Source organism: Hippopotamus amphibius, chromosome 7 (genome assembly GCF_030028045.1).
Source record: "Hippopotamus amphibius kiboko isolate mHipAmp2 chromosome 7, mHipAmp2.hap2, whole genome shotgun sequence".
Taxonomy (NCBI): domain Eukaryota; kingdom Metazoa; phylum Chordata; class Mammalia; order Artiodactyla; family Hippopotamidae; genus Hippopotamus; species Hippopotamus amphibius.
In genome coordinates, this window is record NC_080192.1 from 104,403,851 (window position 1) to 104,410,655 (window position 6,805).

The following is a 6,805-nucleotide window of genomic DNA, read 5'->3' on the forward strand; positions in this document are numbered from 1 at the left end:
TTTCAAACTGGGTTTTTGTTTGTAAATATGAAAGCTGTTGATTTTGTAATCTACCACTTTACTAATGTCACTTTGTTTTTAGTAATTTTTCCCATTGATTTCCATTGATTTATTACTATTGTTTCCCCAAATATATAATCATGACATCTAAAAATAGAGATGTTTTCTGTCTTCCTTTCAGTTCTTAAACTTTAAGTACTTCTTCCTGTCTACTCTTATTGGTTAATGCTTCCAAGCTTTGGAGAGCTTCTGGATTGGGGAACACCTTGAGGTGCTGGGAGAGTGGCACACCAGGAGAAGGTATGGCAGTTCCATGCCTCCTGCCACATTCCTTGCACTGTGCATCTCTTTCATTTGCCTGCTGCTGAGCCATATTCTTTATAATAAATGTGTAATAGTAAGCAAAGTGCTTTCCTGAGTTCTGTGAGCCATCCTAGGAAATTATTGAACCTGAGGAGGGTGTTATGGGAACCCCCAATTTGTAGCCAGTTGGTTAAAGTATAACAGGCTTGGACTTGTGACTGGGTCTGAATTGGGGGTAGTTTTGTGGGACTGAGCCCTTAACTTGTGGTACCCGACACTAACACCTGGTAGATACTGTCAGAATTGCATGGAGTTATAGGACACCCAGCTGGTGTCAGAGAATTGGTCAGTGTAGGGAAAAAAACCCTACATTTCGGTGTCAGAAGGGAAGTGTCGAGAGTAATGAGAGAAAAACAAGTGTTGTACATAGTAGAAGAGTAGAAGGAAATGGTTTTTTTTTCCCCTCCTGTTATTTAGTGTTGGCTATTCTGGATTGATTTTCTAGGTGTATGGTGTGTCATCTCAGTATGTAGGCAAAATATTTTTAAAAATTTTATAATTTTTAGTCTTTTCTCAATTCCATTTCTTTGATTCTCTTCTTCAGTGACTCCCACTGTAGGTATTTTGGATCTACTTTGTCTTACCTTCTGCACCCATTGCTTTCTTTCAAATTGCTATATTTTTTATTTCTTTGAGTTAAGTTTTTTTCCTTTTAATGTTTTATTTCTCTTATAGCGTTACTGACTGTACATATTTACTGTGTGTTCCTTCTGGTTTAGTCTTTATTTCTGAAATAATATTTTTCTTTTACTTTATTTTCTAAATTTTTACTTCTCTCGTCAAATCTCCAGTCCTCCCATTTGAGTTTTTCTAATTCTGGTTAAATATCTATCATCTTCTTAATTTCTTTAATTTCGTTTTGAAATAAAAGGTTATAGTTCTCATCTGTTTGTGGGTATGTCTCTCTGGCATGCTTGTATCATCTCTAGGGATGCTATTCTTATCATTCTCTTTTATCCTTATATTTGTTTTTGGTGGGATTCCACCCTTTTCTGTTGCTTTTTTTGTGTTGAGTGGATATTTTCTAGTGTACTAGTTTAATTCCCTTGTCATTCCTTTTACTATGTATTTTTGAGTTATTTTCTTAATGGTGGCCCTGGGGATTACGATTAACATCGTAGTCTGTAACAATCTAGTTCAGGTTAATACCAGTTTAATTTCAATGTTCAAAAAACTTTGCTCCTTTAGAGCTCCATTTTCCTCCTCCTTTGTGCTGTTATTGTCATATAATTAAATCTTTATATATTGTGTGCATATTCCTTTCTAATCAGTTTATTGGTATTATGGAGCTCCAGATAACTTGTCTCTTTAATTCACAGGACCTTAGACCAAAAACTGAACTCAGAGAGCTAAACTTGAGAACTAATCTGAGTAACTTCATCTGCATTTGGGCCTGACTTGTGTGATGAGATACTTGTCCTTGAGCCTGAGCCTGTTGTTATGATAGACAACTCTTTGGGGGAGCCATGGAAGGGGGTTGAGTGTAATTTGCATATAGAAGGAATGTAAATAATTTTTGGCTATAGATTGACCTCTAAATTCTTTGACAGTCCTCCCATCACAAAGAAGAGTTTTGGATATGAATTGGCCTTAGTTTTAGTGACTTGCTTCTAACCAATAGGATGTGTTAGAAGTGATAACAAGAGGCTAGGTCATATGACAATGCAGCTTCTGCCCTGTCTTTTTCTCTCTATGTGTCTCTCTGTCTCTCTGTTTTTCTCTCTTTCTCTTTCTCTCCCCTCACTCATAGAGCTTAGCTGCCATATTGTGAGCAAGTCCAATTCATATGTAGGTGTTCTGGCCCCCAAGCAAAAGTTCCTCCTGATAGCAGTATCAACCACCAGACATATGAGCTAACAAGTCTTCAGATGATCCCAACCTGCAAACTTTGAACTACCCCAGCAGACACTACGTGCAATAGATTTGAGCTATCCCCACCATTCGCTGCCCCAGTTTCAGATTTGTGAGCAAAATAAATGCTGTCATTGTTTTAGTCCACTAATTGGGGTAATTTTTAAAGCAACAGTACCTACCTCCAATAACCCACCACTGAACTGAACTCCTAGTCAACATTGTTTTATTTATACCCCCACCTATTTCCCAGCTAGTTTGAAATAGATTCCAACTTCATACCATTTCTTCTATTTTTATATATACGTGTGTGTATACAAATACTCTTTTTAAACAACATAAACACAATGTCTTTATCACATCTAACAGTTCCTTAATATTGTTAAATAGCCAGTGTGTGACTTTCCCACCTCTTACAAAATTTTTTTAACACCTTATTTTTTTGGGTCAGGATACAATTAAATTCCATATACTATAATCAGTTAATGTCTTTTAATCTCTTTTTAAAAATCTATAGGTTTTCCCAATATTTTAAAGGACCTACTTTGTGCAAGGCTTTAGGAAGTTTGTGAAAGTAAGATAGCCTTATATTACTTAGTACAGAAGAGATATGTGCATACACAGAGACTGTGGAACAAAGGATACTGTGATAGAAACTGGATGAATAAAATGTCGGAAGATTAGAGAAAAGGAAGAGAATACTTTTATCATCTTCAGGCCATAGGGGCTGTGGTATTCAGAGAGGCCTGTGCAAGGCAGAAAAAAGACAAAAAAAAAATGGAAACCTTCACCACATTCCAAAAGACTTCACTGATATCAAATCAAATGCGACAAAGGAGTAAAATATCTGTTTTTTCATGATTTCCCTTAGAACTTGAGACTGCTGATCCTTGCAGCCAATTTGAGCTTGCATTCTCAAGTCTTTATAGTTCTTCATCTGCAAAAGCTTCTAAGATAATTTGCATCACAAACTCAAAATTACTGAGGAGTCCTTTAAAATGGAGATTTTACTCTCGGGGAAATATGTGAGAGCAGTTTTACTCTAACAAGAGTAGCCATAAATAGTTCAAGTGTGATTCAGACAGAGAAGGGGAAACCTCAGCAGAAGGAATTTTTGCCCATTCAGTGCTGGTAGTGCAGTTTGTTGGGCAGTTCAAGATCAAAATTAAGCTTTATTGTTCCTGTTTACAAAAAATGCAGATAATACTGGTCTTGACAATGCTTTGACTATCTCTCCAGGATATTTATAAATCTCAACGATATGCTTTCAAGTGGTTCAGAAGGCAGTTTATTCATTTTGTCTCATTTTAATCCCCTTAAAGACCCACTGCAAGAAATAGGGGATATTTATGATCTGTGACTAATACCTAGTAATCATGATGAACAATGACTTTTGTCATTTAAGAGCTACTTGAGGAAGGAGAAAGACCTTCAATGATCAGTAGGGCATTTTTAAAATCTAATAAACTGCTATTACTGCTTCAGTTATAAAAATGTAATGGCTTGTTAGACATAAAAATTGCATGAAATTTATTTAAAGACAATTTTGGGGTTGGAATGGGAGAGTTACACATATAATTATCCTGTTGATCAAGGTGAAAATGAATAACTTGCTTTTAGTGAAAAACATGAGGCCATGCTTATTTTATTCTCTCTATATATCACGAGCCTTGGGAAGATATTAGATATTGGTGGTGGCTACAATTTCAGAGGAATAATCCTATGGCAGTACGTTTTCTTTTCATATCATTCAAATGGGTTGGGTTTCGGAGGGGAGGGTGGTGCAGAACTCTAGACAGCACTGGGAATCAAACGACGGTTTCTTATGACGCTTAGACAATAGCATTTCCAGGCTTTGGGTGATTTGGGTAGTCAGAACTTCTTTCCAGCATCTCTGAGTCCAACTGTGAATAGCTACATGATTTGGGGCAGCCCCCATGATGGCTGGTTGGCACCCTAATTTTATCTAAAGGTCAGAACTTGGCTGACCCATTAATTTGTTCCATTCACTTTTCTAATATCATATCTACCATCCAAAAAAATTAAGATTGCTTAGCTACCCCAAAGTTGCTATTTTCTTATGTATTATTTAATATAAATAACCATTACATTTGTAATAGTTATCTATTGCTGCATAACAAGTTACCACAAATTTAGTGCCTTAAAACAATACCCATTTATTGTCTCACAATTTGTGTGGGTCAAGAATCTGGGCACAGATTAGCTGGGTCCTTCGCTTCAAGGTCCCTCATGAGTTTCAATCAAGATATCATTCAGGGTTAATGTCTTACCTTATAGCTTTACTGGAGAAGCATCTGATTCCAAGAGCATGTGGTTGTTGACAGGATTTAGATCTTTGCAGCCTATTGGACTGAAGGCCTCAGTCTCTTGCTGGCTGTTGGCCAGAGACCACCTTAAATCTTAGTTAACTGTTGACCAGAGGCCACACTCAGTTCCTTGCCACGTGGTCTCCCTAACATGGATACTTGCTTCATCAAAGAGTGCAAGGCAATAAGGCAATGAAGAGAGTTTGCTGGCAAGACAAAAGTCACTACGGTGTAACAATCATGAGAGTGACAAACTTTAGTCTTCTATTTTTAGACAGGACACTGATCACATCCATACTAAATGGGAGGGGATTACATAAGGTGTGAATGCCAGGAGGTATTGACAATTGTGGGCTACTTTAGAGTTTGCCACAATTTTATTAATATTAAAAGATATGTTCTTTTAGAAAATGTAAGCGATATGGATAAATTTCTTGAAAAATCCTAATATCCCACTACCCAGAGACAAAACCACTAATATTTTGGTACATATGCTTGCATTCTTTTTTCTGTTTTGTATGTTATTAAAATTAACAGCAATGTGGTCATAACACACACTTGGATAATCTATTTCATTTAATTCCTTAAGGATTCTTGCAAGCTATTAAATAATCTTCGATACAATGTTAAATGGCAGCATAAATTTATGTTTTGATTCAACCATGGTTTACTAAACTTAGGGTTACAGACTTTTTATGTAAAGGGAAAGATAGTAAATATTTTAGGCTTTGGGGGCTATCTGGCCTTTGGTAGCTACCCAACTCTGCTGTTATAGCACCAAATCAGCCATAGATAATATGTCAATGAGTGTGGGTGTGGTTGTGTTCCAGTAAAACTTTATTTATGGACACAGAAATTTGAATTTTATATAATTTTCATGTTATAAAATATTATTCTTCTTTTGACTTATTTCAACATTTAAAATGTCAAAACTACTCTTAGGTCATAGGCTGGATGGAAAAAGGTGGTGGGTTGGATTAGGCCTGTGGGTCATGGTTTGGTTTATTCTATTACTTATAGATAGATATTCAAATAGTCCCATATTTTAAGTACTATAATTAGATTAACATCTTTTTAGCTAAATCTGTAAGCCTATTTATAATTACTTACTGAGGACAAATTCTGCCCCCTCCCATAGATTTTTATTTATTTATTGTTTATTACTGAGGTATAGTTGGTTTATAATATACTAGTTTCAGGTGTATGACATAGTGATTCAAAACTTTTGTTTATACTCCATTTATGGTTGTTATAAAATATTGGCTATGTTCCCTGTGCTGTACAATATATCCTTTATAGGTAGTAAATTTGTACCTCTTAATCCCCTACTCCTATCTTGCCCCTCCCCCTTCTCTCTCCTCACTGGTAGCTACTAGTTTGTGCTCTATATGTGTGACTCTGGTTTTTTATTGTTATATTCGCTAGTTTGTTTTGTTTTTTAGATTCAATATGTGAGTGATAACATACAGTGTGTGTCTTTCTCTGACTTATTTCACTAAGCGTAATACCCTCCAAGTTCATCCATGTTGCTGCAAATGGCAAAATATCATTCTTTTTATGGCTTAATATTTCATTATGTATGTGTGTGTGTGTATCACATCTTCTTTATCCATTTATCTGTTGATGGACACTTAGGTTGTTTCCATATCTTGGCTGTTGTAAATAATGCTGAGCAGAACATTGGGGTGCATGTATCTTTTCAAATTAGTGTTTTTATTTTCTTTGGATATATATCCAGGAGGGGAATTGCTAGATCATATGGTAGTTCTATTTTTAGTTTTTTTCAGGAAACTCCATACTTTTTTCCATCCTGGCTAAACCAATTTACATTCCCTGTAACAGTGTACTAGGGTTCCCTTTTCTCCACACCCTTGCCAACATTTGTTATTTGTGGTCTTTCTGATGATAACCATTCTGACAGGTGTGAGGTAATAATAGCTCATTGTGGTTTTGATTTGCATTTTTCTGATGATTAATTAGGCATCCTTTCATATGCCTGTTGGCCATCTGTATGTCTTCTTTGGAAAAATGTCTATTCAGGTCTTCTGCCCATTTTTTAATTGGATCACTTGTTTTTTTGATATTGAATTGTGTGAGCTGTTTATATATTTTGGATACTAGTCTCTTATCAGTCAGATCATTTGCAAATATTTTCTTCCATTCAGTAGGTTGTCTTTCCATTTTGTTGATGGTTTCCTTTGCTATGAAAAAGCATTTAAGTTTAGGTCCCATTTGTTAATTTTTGCTTTTGTTTCCTTTGCCTT